This window comes from Bombus huntii, chromosome 15 (assembly GCF_024542735.1).
Source record: "Bombus huntii isolate Logan2020A chromosome 15, iyBomHunt1.1, whole genome shotgun sequence".
Lineage (NCBI taxonomy): Eukaryota > Metazoa > Arthropoda > Insecta > Hymenoptera > Apidae > Bombus > Bombus huntii.
Genome location: NC_066252.1, coordinates 4,945,879 through 4,959,662, shown reverse-complemented (window position 1 = coordinate 4,959,662; position 13,784 = coordinate 4,945,879). Strand labels below are relative to the sequence as shown.

The following is a 13,784-nucleotide window of genomic DNA, read 5'->3' as shown; positions in this document are numbered from 1 at the left end:
TATATCTTCAAACATTTTTTCACACTCGATAGCAGCTTCCTTTCGTTGAAGAACACATCGAAGCTTCGATTTCTTATCGTGAAAAATCGCAAGTTTTTTCAATGAGTGGAGAACATTGCACGGAATGCAGCTCACGATAAGATTGCTCGAAGTGCCGAGCTACTCGAAAGACGGATAAACACCTAGAACCGCACGACCTTGCGTGTTCAAGACGTTTATGCGTGCCGGTTTCGTTTCTGTCGTGTCCCGACTAATTATACGACCAGCTACGCTCTAACAGATCAGTTTCTTACTTTCTTTTTACCGAGACCAATTTGAGGCCCGAAGTCCGCCGTCGCGAATAAATTCGCCATTTATCTGCGTCACGGCAATCTTCTCCCTTTCTTGTATCTGTAGGGAATCGATTATCAACGACGTGAAAATGCGTAATTCTTGTAAAATTTCCAAATACCATGATCCTGTTCTAATTGCTATCGTTAACTCGATGTTAATTAATTAAAGAATCTATATAAATGATAAAAGATTATTTTTGTTAAACTGGACGATTTTGCCAGATGGCGATACGTTTTCTAAACCGCGATATCTAACCGATGCGGGTATCTATCAAAACAGGTGTTTGCTCGACCAATGGCGAGGAGACGTAGTCGCTAGGAGAGACGTCAACGGGAGTCGTAAATTCCCGTTACGATTATAACAATCGACACCACGACTTGGTCGATCCCCTGATTTCCGTTTAGATAATAGCGGTGATTGAGTTTGTATAACACTGTGATTCACAGAATTATAAATTATATATTTCCAACACTTAGATTACACTGATGAACATAGATAGATAGATAATCACTTATCGCACGAAGATAAGATAGATATGTACGTTAGAGCAGGGCTCTTATAATTGGATTTAATGTATTAGTGGACGTAGCACTATAAGATATTTAGGAGAGGAAATGTATGCTCGACAATACCGAGACCGACTCTCGCGTTATGCTTAGACTGCCCCGATAGGCATTAGCGTTAGACTTAGTAGTTGACTTTTCCAACAATGTAGAAGAAGTGAAGTTGGGTGACGATGCTGTGTCGGAGGAAAGCTAGTGATGGGTGTGTCTAACGCACGGGATCATCGGATTTGTTCATGCCATTTTAGGTCAGGAAGTGAGGGCAGTATACATTGCCTCGGATTGGACAAACGAAGGTTGGTGGACTAGGAAGGGTCTTAACCGCCCTCGATAGAAAGTTGTTAGTAGGAAGCATCGTACGTGAGAAAAACTAACTTTCCTGTGTCAAGCCGTAGTAAACAATAGTCTTTGGAAACTGATTTAGAAAAGACATTTGTTGGGTCTGAAGGACCTTAGCAGGCAAGTGACTCGGGTTTATGACGGGTGCTTAAGGCTATTGAGGGTACGCCGTACGGAAGAGCGGACATCTGGTGTCCGTCTGGCCCGCGGTGTGTGACCTGGGCCAGCAAGAGAGTCGCCCGGCGTAACACTTATGCTACATTGATACATGTTCCTCAACGAATCCTTATGTTTGATAAAAACATCTCAAATTACTTGGTTCGAACGGAGCTTTAATCTCCGATCGAATTTACGAACTTAGAAAGTAAATGTATTAAAGAATCAGATCACAAAATGAAGTTTGAACATGGAAAATAATTATGAAAAAGAATTGCAGGCGTTAGCGCGCGGTTAGCAGTAGGTTAAGTCGGGGTTTCGAATTAATTTCCATAGGTTTGCGGCACGCAGGGTGAGAGGGTGTTTTTCACGATGTGCGATCACTTCGAAATTCACGTTATGTCAGCCACCCTTGCTACGAAGGGATAGTCAAACAACCCCCTTGCAGTTTACGGCCGTAATTAACTTCCTAGGTTATTAGCCCTCGTTCGCGGTTGTAGCTCGCTACTCCATAGGACTTTGTCTCACAACTCTTTTCAGGGATAATCCTTTCCTTGTCCTTCCTGCATCCACCTCTTGCAACTCGACTTTCATTCGACTCAGACCAGCATTTTTCAACGAACATACGCACCAAGATTCGTCCATTGTTATCTCAAAAATCATATAACAAAAAACTAATAATAAATTCTATATTATGTTCGTTAAAAAAAACAGGAATGTATATACGTCATATAGTCGATCACTGTAAATATAAAGAATATATTGAAATTAAAATATGATTTTCAAGTAATATTTATCTGTCATATCGTATTTATTTATATTTATCTTTTCGTAAGGTTTTTAAAACGATAACTAATTTATTTTCACAAGCTTATTCACATAGATGACATAAATAATTGTACAATTTTTAAGTAAACGTTAAAAAATATTCGAAACATTATCGCGTTCCTCTATTTTTCCACTCATGGAATTGATCAATATGGCTTCTGAGCGGGTCATTTGGTAAATCATATAAATGAAAATTAATAACCAACGCTATATCGGATCCGTTAAAAAATATTTGAAACACCACCGCGTTCCTCTATTTTTCCATTCATGAAGTTGATCAGTATGGCTTCTGAACGGGTCATTTGGTAAATCATATAAATGAAAATTAATAACCAACACTATATCGGATCCCTTAGAAAAAAAAAAACAGAAATATAATAGATATAAATGTAATAAGAATATTAAAATAGATTTCTTTTTCCAAAAGCTGTACACGTATTTTTCAAATGATTTTTTATTTCTTTGGTTCGTGGAGTGCGTAAAACGCATTGTACTTTCCGATAGGCATTGAACAAATTGCCGGGAATGAAAGAGAATAGCCGGAACTCGGGCACAGGGGAAAGCGTCGTTACACACGTAATGCTAAACAGTTGCGCATTCGGGACTGCAAATTAATTAACCCGCGCATGCATTATTATCGAAAGCACAACACGCGACCAGGCAATGCGATTCTAATTAAATTTTCAGTACGCAACAGTCCATCCGGTAAATCAACATAGTTGGAATACCATGAAATTAAATGAAAGCACGTTCTTCGAATAATTGTCGCGACATACGCGAGTACGCAATATGTCATCTATGCCCCGTGAAAATGGAAAAATTTAATTTCACGTTCGTGATCATTGCCCCGTTATGTTTAGTAACAAACATTGAAATTGGACGGTGCGAAGAAATCGTCATTCGTTACTCGCATTAGAATAATAGAAACAACGAATTATTTCAATAAATATAAATTATATCCCTCGCCGATCGTCGCCTAGAATTTGTCATTTATTGCTGCAACACACGGGTTCGAAACACCACCCTCACGCGAATAACCTTTTTCTCTTTCATTTAACCCCGTTGTTTCATCAGGGCCGGTGCATGTACGTAAAAAGCACGAATTACATTTCATTGAAACCAGAGAGGTCAGCTCCGTGTCTGTATCTCGTGAGGGACAGTTGGTAGTCGTTGTTCTGAGATATTTCGTTGGGCCGGTTCTAAGTGAGTCTGAAGCAATGTCTGGCAGCTCATTACACCGGGTCGTGGAGTCAGACAAGCCGTGAGTCGGAGCTGTAGCAGAATCTCATGCGAGGAAAATGAGATGGGAGCACGATGGTCGGCTGCGCTGAAGGGTTTTCGTTAGCTGTGAAGAATTCGCCCGGACAAAGGCGTCTCTAGCTTAGACGTAACATTGTGCCAGGAAAGTGGCTACGGTCGGAACAACGTGCGTCCACTGTAATTCCGGAATAACGTTGGTGGCGGTTTCTCGGTAAAACTGTGAAGATTGCCAACCTTTATGCACTCCCACATCCCGAATCCTTCTTCGCTCTCGTGTGTTTCAATTCTGGCCCTTGCTCTCCCCCGTGGATCTTTTTGCTGTCTTCCGGACGCTTGGTGTTTCGGCGAACAAACTTCGCGTACACTGCCCGAAGTTAGACGAGAATAGGAAAAATTGCTCCGAGCGGCGGAAATTGAAATGCAAAGAGCGACAAAAGAAAACGGTTCGAAACGATTGTAAAGTTGCCGGCGTCAATCTTTCCCGACTTCTCCCCTTCGCTCTGATATCCGCCAGGCTAGGATTTAATTAAGGACGATGGAAAGGTAAAAGTAAATTAGATTCGATTGACAAGAATCGAATGCTTTTTCCGATGTATCCACGCGCCGAGAAATTTTTCATGGATATTTCTTGAGCAGGAGACTCGCAATCTCGAAAAGTCCAATTTCCACAGTGGCTCGCCAGCGCGTTCGACGCGGTCCAGTGTATATATAAGTTTTGCAATTCATATTTTCGACTAAAAACTGTCTCTAAAGGCCGCACCGCCTCTCAAATGGAAATTGCCCCGGCCAGTTTTGTAGGTACAGCTGCTAGATATAAAATTAAATACGGCCGTGATAGAATCTCGCGCGAATCGGGAATAGAAATGTCAGCGGTTCGAAAAATTAATCGGTAGATAGCGAAAATATTCGAACGCGAGGTCGTTCTAATAACAAAGTCAAGCAAAATTACCGAACTGCCACTGTTTCCTTCTTTTTCGGCCATTTCGACAGCCGTCGGTGCAGCTACCGGTGCAATTCGTAGTGGTTGTACGTGCGTACCACTTCGCGAATGATGTACAGTAAAATGGCTGTTCCAATTAAAACTGTTCATTAACGGTGAGTAAAAAATGTATCCGTGTCAGGCCGTCGAGCAAATATACGTAGGTGACGTTTCTTTAAGGCTGAATAGTTGACAGTAAACAATTAACGTGAAAATTGGGCGACTCTGTGAATAATAATTTACTAGATGTCTAACGAAGGACAAGGAAAAAAGACTTTATGCATATTTATTTCTCGCTAATGGAAGACACGGCTATCCGACACTTTCCTCTCTTTCAATGAAACTCGTTCCTCTGAACGAGAGATTAAGCTTTAAATTCACACTTCAAGTGATAATTCTCAACTATTGACGAGTAGAAATCGTACAATCGACACGATTGAAAAATACCTTGCATGCATCACGGTATATCATCGGATGAAACGGGGAGCTTCGTCTCGGCCGTCAATTTCTTTGTAGCTAAGCACGGCTAGAGAAACGAGGAAGAAACCACGGAAAGACGAAGATATTTATAAGCTACCGATGAAAAATGCTACACGATGCTCGAGGGATCGTGCAACGCAGCCTGTCGCTTATTCAAGGGGATGGAAGTGCGTCTGAATGACGAGCACGATCGCTCGCCGAAAACGGGGTGAGATATTCTGCGAGATAAAACGTTGTTTCGTCGATCCCCGAGTTGAGTTTCGCGTGCCCGGAAACTCGAGCGTCGCGGAGATCGTGATATATCGATTTTTCGCGACAAAATTTCGGCTGACTTGGTCGACGATCGATTGATCGGAGCTTCGTAAATAGGGGAAAATTTTATTCACCGTTTACGACGATATTCGATGCTTGGCAACCGTTCTTGGATCGATAGCCCGTTAATATCGGAGAATTTTAACGCGGCTGTATACCTGGAATGAGCATTATACGAACTTTCACATTCAAAGTACTTCTATTTCAAATATGAAACCGACAACAAAAAAATTGAAATATGAAATTCTCAAATTTTTTCCAGTATTTTTATATCGGAATAAATGACACGAGAATAACGAAAGTGGAATATGAAGCCATGCGCGCAGCATATTCAACGCGATAAATTTAATCCACTTTGGCTAATGTCCTATTAAAATCGACATCGACAGTGTGTATTTAACGTGAAAATGGTCAGCGGGGTGGCAATATACATCGCTTTAAAATACTATATCTTCTAGCCGTGAATAGATCACACGGGGTCCGAGAAACGCGTAATTAAGAAACTTCTTGCATTGCAGCGCCGTTATAACGCAGGAAAAGTAATATCGAAGTAAAATCTTATCTACTACGTGCTTAGTGGCTTGTAACTCAACGTTGAAACTTTAGGCTTTTGTCGTTTTACTTGACTTATGGCTAGTGAAATATCAGATAAATTAAAACGTATCGTTCCTTTCGAAAACTTTCATTCTCCCATCATAAAAGGTACAGCCGTGCTAAGTGCTACAAGTAGCAATGGATTTGAAATACAAGACACGAGCGAGAGATAGTAAAATCTCATTGGTGATGAAAATTTGTATTACTACATTGAATCTATGGACTCTTCGCTTATCGAACTTCATACAACCTCTCGCTCTCTTAATTCACATAAAATTTCAGTTACCATAATAATTCATAGAGATTCTAGTAAGTATTCTGCAAGTGACGTTTGATGGTTACTTGACCTTGTATAAGCGTCCTAAAACTTATAAGAGAGGGGTGTACATTGGGAGGGAAAAAATTAGGTGTTTATCTCGTATTGTGGCTATTATTCAACTCGAAATTGCCAAATTATACGCGGTCGCCGGTTTTAGCTTAGCTGTGCCGTTTGCAGGCACGCGTAATTAAGATAATTAGTAGGAATAATCTCGAGTCTAATAGCACGACGTGCTTGACGAAGGTTAGAAAAGCAGGTTGGCCATAATTAAAACGCACTGCCTCGACACCACTTGAATCCAGGTCTACGCTGTTCACGCACTTCTGCTGCTCGACAAGCTCGCCTAGCAACTCCGTGAACGCTTCTCTCCCCTTTTCCTTCTATTTTGCAAGAGAGATTTTTACCGTAGTCGAACGAAACTCGTCGCAGCTGAACGTTCTCAAAAACCGATCTTCCGTTTTCCTGCAAACCTTCCACTCGTACGTACGTTTGCCAGTTAACCTATCGTTCCGTTCAAGCGTTCCATAGATCGAACCATTCGCATCTGGATTTCCTTGGAACGAAAAAATGTTATCACTCGAATGAGTGGCTCTTTCCTTGAATCTTACGCGATATTTAATAAAAAAGAAAAAAGATGTGGCGACTCACGAGTTATCTTACATTGTAGAGATTAATCTTATTTACGTTAGATTAAGCGCTATCTGTTATAATATAACTATTGATCGCACGCTTGCTATAGAATAACAAATATTTTTATCCATTCGCTTAACTGCAAAAATCTGACGAGAGGTTTTGTTTGTACATTTATTATCTTAGTCGAGGATTTACGATCGGTGGTCAATACGGTGGTCAATAGAAAAAATGGCTGCAAAAATGACTAAACGATTACGTGAATGTACTGATAGTATGAATCGATAAATTACGTTAAAGGTGTCTGTAAAAATGTAACTTTTTGTCTGGTCAAGAACAGAAAATTATCATCACGCATTTGTCACTATGCACAGAAGTATCGAGAAAGATCGATTTCTTTTCTTTCGAAGAACAAAAACAAAGAAACTTTCCATCTAATCTAGCATAACGGATAATTCCACTTCAAGTTACAAATCAATAACGACCATGGAATTACCAGAACTTTCTCTCGTAGATAGTCTTCGATCGAATCTTAATCAATTTCGTTATCCGATTAGCAAATTTATCGGAAGCATCGTTGAACGTAAGCTGTCAGGATCGTGATCCGGTGAGCTATGATGACTGTCTAATGTCACGATCGAGCTTGAGATTACTACTGTAGCGTAAAATGGCCGGATTCCAAACTGTTGGGGGCTCGCATTCCAACAGTAGGTGCGTCAAACGGAATTCACCGTCTATCCGTCAGATTGACGAACATCAAGGCAATGTTAATGCCGATTAGAGAGAACAAAGCATTTCGAAGCAAGGACAATTACGTCCAACCGGCTACCGATTCTGCCTCCGGTTAGGTCGTTGGCATCGTCCTCGAAAGATGCACGATTCATTCGGGTAGAAGGCAAAAACCGAAAATGGTTAACGAGGCGTGCTCGATTTGAACCGTTCCACGCTACTCCAAGCTGTTGATTGCGAAGCAGCGCATACCGAGAAACGTTTGTTAACAGCCAGCCAAACGTGGATCGTTAGCAATTATATTTTTTTCCTGTCGACTCGAAATTAAAGCCTTTACTTTTGCTTCCTCGTCCGACTCTAATTTAATCTCCTCCTCTCTGTCTTTCGCTTTTAGCTCTTTCATTTGTCTCATTTCGCTTCTAGAATGAGAGACAAATGCTACGAGTTGATTTCGTTACGAATATAGACGAAAATTATCGGAAGCAATGTAGATTATTCGAAATCGTTTGCCTTCTATGCAATGCGCGTTTCTCGTCGGTTTTCGATAAAATCGTACAATCATTTGCCACGCTTGCGTCGTTAGACAGCGATTCTAATAAAGGAATTCGCGAGTTAGTGTTCTAATTAGACGCTATCATCGTTGGAACGCTACTGGCAACCTGTAGCAAATGGCGACGCTTAGCCAGCCTGCAGTGTACGAATCGAGATACTAACTGCAACTGTCGTCTTGTTATTACGAAAATATCTTTCACGAACACGGCATAGTTTCAAATGCAATAATACGTGTACCCACGTAGTTCCAGTTTCGCGTGCCGTTTTCAACCGCCACTGGGAATACGTGCAAGTTCCAACCTCGGTACTGTCATTCTCTGGTCCACATACCTCAAACACTTGTGTTTCGTTCGATTTCCACCGAGCCACGATTACGTACACAGCGCTTAAATTACACAGGAAAATCGCAGGAAATGCGCCTGATAATTCCATTTTTGTACATTTTTCTCATTGTAATACTAGCATATGAAAAGAAGCGTTTCGTGTATTATAGTTGTGAGGTGGTTTATTGGACGTGTTGGGTTATTAAAGAGGCGAGTGATAAAATTGTAATAGTCAGTGTATATTAAAATATACGCTCAATGCTACTGTTCAACACTACGCTCGCTATTCGACTGTATGACTCGCTATAATAACTCGCTATAATGATTGTCCTAGAGGGCACGTTCGTCTATTTGTATCGACTGGTGGTATTATAAAAAGCTGCAATGTAATTCCGGTTGACGATTACAAATAACAGCGATAATATTTTGTCCGGAGTTCGTTTACCTTTGAATCTAACAAGCCAAAACAACGTTGACACTCAAAGGCATAACAATATGAGTCTCTCCCGATTCGAATCTTCCATTGAATCATGTGCCGCTACAGTTGGAAAAGGAAACAATGTATGAAAACCAAAAAAAAAAAGATGATAATAAATTCAGAAGATTTGCATAAAAAAACCAAGAATATTAAAGGACACAAAAATGCCAACGAAAAAGAAACGAAGAGTATCTTCTTCGTTTTAAAATTACTGCCTTGTAAGAAAAAGCAGAAATGTGATGTACTTTGTCTGTGGTCTTCGCATCTATCGTGGATAAACTTGATACTTTAAAATATTTAAAAAAGGTATGGTTCTTTATTACAATGGTGGAAAGCACGGCGTGTGCTGGAGGCTTCCATGAAAATCCGTTTAACCCAAATGAGTTTACGACGTAGAGAAATAAGGAGCGAGGGTTTCGTGACGGCGGAATCGTTAGATCACCACGAGGCTAACCTAATTTCGGCCTTTTAAAGGCTGCAGACGATTTGCATAAACGTTCAGACGCGGTTGAAGTTTCCGCGTGAAAGAAAATCGCGATCGATTATCCGAGCCGGGTCGTATATATAACTTTGCGCCAAAGGGGAATGAAAGAAAATTAGTTTCACGTGAAAAAAGGAGAAAATAAGAATCGTAAGTTTTAGACTTCGCGCTACTAAGTTCTTTAGAATTCGTGTCTCTCGTTAACAAATTTCCAATTATATTTCTTAATCACAGTTTCGGTAAACGAACGTTTCTAACCGATTCTACTGCAAGATATCCGTATACATTCTCAGATAAATATACTTTGCGATCTCCTTAATCGAATCAAAAGAAATTCAATTGAATGTTTGAGGAACGAGCACGGTTAACGTCAAAAGCAACACGGCTGCGTTTTCTCGCAATCTTTACCAGAAGCAGGAAAAAGAGTTGGAAAAATACTCGAGGTGCTTCTGCTTGAGCTGTCTTCCTTTTCTTCGCTGATTCGTTCGTCTTCGTGAAACGTTTGAACAGAAACCTCTCGAGAGTCCGAAGTTCGGAATCGGATTCGCGGAAAAAGCTTGCCGCGCGATTTTCATTCTTCTACCCTTTCCGGCCAGCGGTTTCCGAAGGCAAACTACTGTCGGCGACGGAGATCAGAGGGCTTCGCAAGATAGATAAAGTTGTGTGATCAAGAAGTAGTTGTTGTTAACACGCAAACATCCCTTTAACTCGATCCGAGCAAAGAATCGGCTGCTTTCGTGGATTTTCCTTTTTTCGATGAAACTTCTCTGTTAACTTTGGCCGGGGGCCTGAGTAAAAACGCGAGCTAGCTAGCTTTCTGAAGCCACGTTTCAAAAATAACAACCGAGAATCTTGTTTAAATTGAATTTTCTACAAAGTCTTTCTGAGTAATTAGCGCCTGATTAACGAGAATTTAACGCGTTATTACTGTAGTATTTATTTTTGTACCAGGAAAGCCTAGAACAATATACATAGATCACTCGCTGATGATAAGAGATAACGAGAGAAAGTTAAGAGAACCGTATTAAAAAGTTAGCACGCTGCGATATTTCCTCGAACGGCGTTCCATTCGTTTTTATAGCTGGAATATCCGCTCGCCATTGTTACGAATTGATTCGCAATATTGATTAAATAGTCGGTAAAATTTGATAAATAGGGTAATACATGTTTAATACCGAGAATGAAGCGGAAATATAAATGCATACACAATGCTTAATAAAATATGCAACGCGTTATCCATATGTTGCCGGACATATCCGATTAATCGCTATGAAATCTGCTAAATTTATGAGTCAAACGTTTATTAATGAAACGTTCGATGTCAAAATTGGTAAACCAACAAATAAAAGACGGGACGAGCAATGTTTTCAGAGAGAAACATTTCCAATGATTTATTTATCTGTGTCGTGAAATATTTCGAAATTGCCATTGTAACAAGGCTATCTCGTATACGGCTAATTTCGATTATCGAGTTTATATCGATAAAGTTTGAAACAAATCCGAAAATGTGTATAGAAACTACAGAGTATCTAGTCCGTGTATATCCATATTTCACAGAGATCACGAATGTTATGTTCCTAACATATTTGCACCAAACAATGTGACTTCTATAGATTTTCTATAGATTTTCAGATTTACAGATTTGGCCAATGTAATCAGAAAGAGTCGTGTTTTTTCTACTAGAGAACAAAATCTTAATAATCGATGGATTCCGGCTTTTTCTTCGTACGAGAGACAGTATTTGTCCAAAAGCTTAGTATCGAAATATATGGATAGAAATTTGACGTAGAATACGCGTGTCTATCGTCAAAAATGCTACCAACTTTCCAAACAACCTAACGTTTGAACGCTGACCATAGCAAACTTATGCGTCTATTGTACGCGTTTCATAAAACATTTTGAAATGGCTCTTTCAACCCTAGAAAAGATAATAAAAAAAATGTAAAAGAGAGAAAGAGTATCCAAAAAAGTTATTAGCTCGCAAATACAGGAACAAAAGGAACTATAAAAAAAAGTAGTTCGTTGATACGCGGTAGAATAGAAATAAAAGAGACGGACGATATGAGAACGACACAATACACGTGCAGTAGTCGGGTTCTCTGCGAGTCAACTACAGGCACCGAAGAAATTAATCGAATCCTGCGGAAACATTAACCTAAGGAGGCAGGAGCGAGATGGCGAGGGGAGCGAGCAATGCTTTCGAGGCGGATCCCGCAAAGCAGGCCTCCTCGTCTCCCGCAGTTTTAATGAAAACTGTCTGGGATTAATTAATTTGCGATAAAAGAGAAGAAGCCTCCCCCGTGATGAAGTACGCTTTATACAACGGCGCGGCGTAGCCCAGAACTCGTAACGACCATTTATTGTTCAAGTTGGAAAATCCTTAATGGTTGGCGCAATTAGCGATACCGATGGTGCGTGACACTTACACGTGGCGAAACTCAGCCTTCGGTAGGCTGGTTAAAGCTCGAAAAAAAAAAAAAAAAAAAGAAAAAAATAGTGACCGATGATCGATTTAACTAGGCTTGTCCTAGTCTCTACTCGTCAAGCGGACCAGCCAGCGTCCAACGATACACGCGCGTGCAGGCTTAACGGTAACAATTGATGTCGATGGGATCGATCGATCGATGGATCGCCGGCACGATAATTACGGAGATTGGACGCGATGAAAATAGCAGCAGAAAATAGTCGACTGCCAGAGAACAATGCTCGTTTCATTCTCAGCCTCTGATGTTTGCAGCTGGTCGACTCGATAGCTTGGCCATGAATTATTCGCAATTTTTTAGTGGTACAACTTGGCCGTCGATAACGTATCGCCCACTCGACCGGTGAGCGATACAGCAGTTAATATTCCGTTACCGTTCCCTTTTCTCGATCGAGTTAAATTGCTGAACATTACTCTTCAACTTGATCAGCCAACGGCTCGTAACGTACAATAAAACTTTTCAATTTCTAAGTTGCAGCGGATATGCGTCAACTGGTACGCGTAATTCTGAAAAGAGAAGGGTGAATTTGAATTATGCGCAGATATAAATACAGCGCGTGGCTCGGCTCAATAAACTTCTTTTCTTTATAGTTACATTTTTCTTGTTTGCATATTAAATAACGCACGACTTAACCAGGCGCTAATCTCCGCTTACACCGGTAGAATTCTTAATGATCGTGTGTCGGCTTCTGTCGGTGGAATTGCACGTATTTCGAGCATGAGGGTCGCGCGACTCTAAAGCGTTATTTATGCGAGTGGTAAAAAGCTAGGCGGGAGCGAATCACCAACGAGAATCTTTCCAATTAAAAGTACCTTTAAGTTGGAACTTTGAATTGCGAGAGCTTTCGCCCCGTTGCGATAACGAAGAATTCATTCATCACGAAAATAGAAGAATTTTTATCGAGGTAAGTCGTGCTTTGCATCCCTCCAAGTTTCAATTCAATGGGATTTTCGACTCGTGCGAACTTCCTCTTATTTCAGCCCTTGAAATTGTTCCTTCTTCTACGAGTTCTCGTTGAAGTTTCACTTGAACGCGACATTGATCGCGTCAGGATCTTACCGATAAAAACTTCTGTCGACGCTACTTCCGGCAGGGCTACTTTAAAAGTAAACAAAATGTACACGCTACCCTCTTATTCCATGTTCCAAGTTTGCCACAAGAGTCGCAATCGCGTAAGCGATATTTTTATCCTCGCAAAGAATTGAGAACGTAGAAGTCCTTGAACACTTGTCCTTTTTGATCAGGATGTGATTCGACTGTGAGTTTATGCAAGGCAAGATTTCCGATTATTTTATTCTTTATGATTATTTTATTTTTTATTTTACGATTAAATCGAGTTTCACAACTTCGTATGCAATTAGGAAATTATCGTTCGTAATTGTCGAAACTCGTGGAATTATTTCTAACCAGAATTCGTATCATGGATATTGCACAGTTAACACGGTTTAATATTCTCCTTAAAATTCGAAGTAGCAAGTTTGCATTTCTTTCGCAATACGTGTAAACCTGGAATTGCGTTCTCACGAGATAAAGAGGAATGTAGAGCGCGGTAACTTGCCCGCAAAAGGTGGAAAAGTAACGAGTTCAAATACATTTCGAATATGCAAACTGCAACCGCGAAACAATGGCTGCGTAAGCTTTGAATTCGGGAAACCGGGGGCTCATAACAGGAAGCAAACTCGAGGTTAGAGTCTTCGGGTCGCTAGACCAGCCGGAACCGCACATTCTGAATGCAAAACACCCTCCACCTCCTTCTACTCGCTCTGAATAGATCCGCATTCTTATTCTCTGTTTCGTTTAACAGCGATCGTAAACTGTGCATTCTCATTCTGAATATTCCCAGGTTTGTTCGCTGGGTGTTTGCGGATTAGCCGTATATGCACTTTGTAACTAAAAATTAATACGTATTAATAATAAAATAACTAGAAACCTGACTAACTAGTAA

General features: G+C 40.5%; 1 protein-coding gene across 4 annotated transcripts in view; it reads left to right on the top strand.

Annotated features, from left to right (window-relative positions):
- The window catches only part of LOC126874086 (protein artichoke-like), a 182,864-nt gene that overhangs the window by 142,502 nt on the left and 26,578 nt on the right, over positions 1 to 13,784 (top strand). The gene's annotated exons all lie outside the window — the stretch shown is intronic.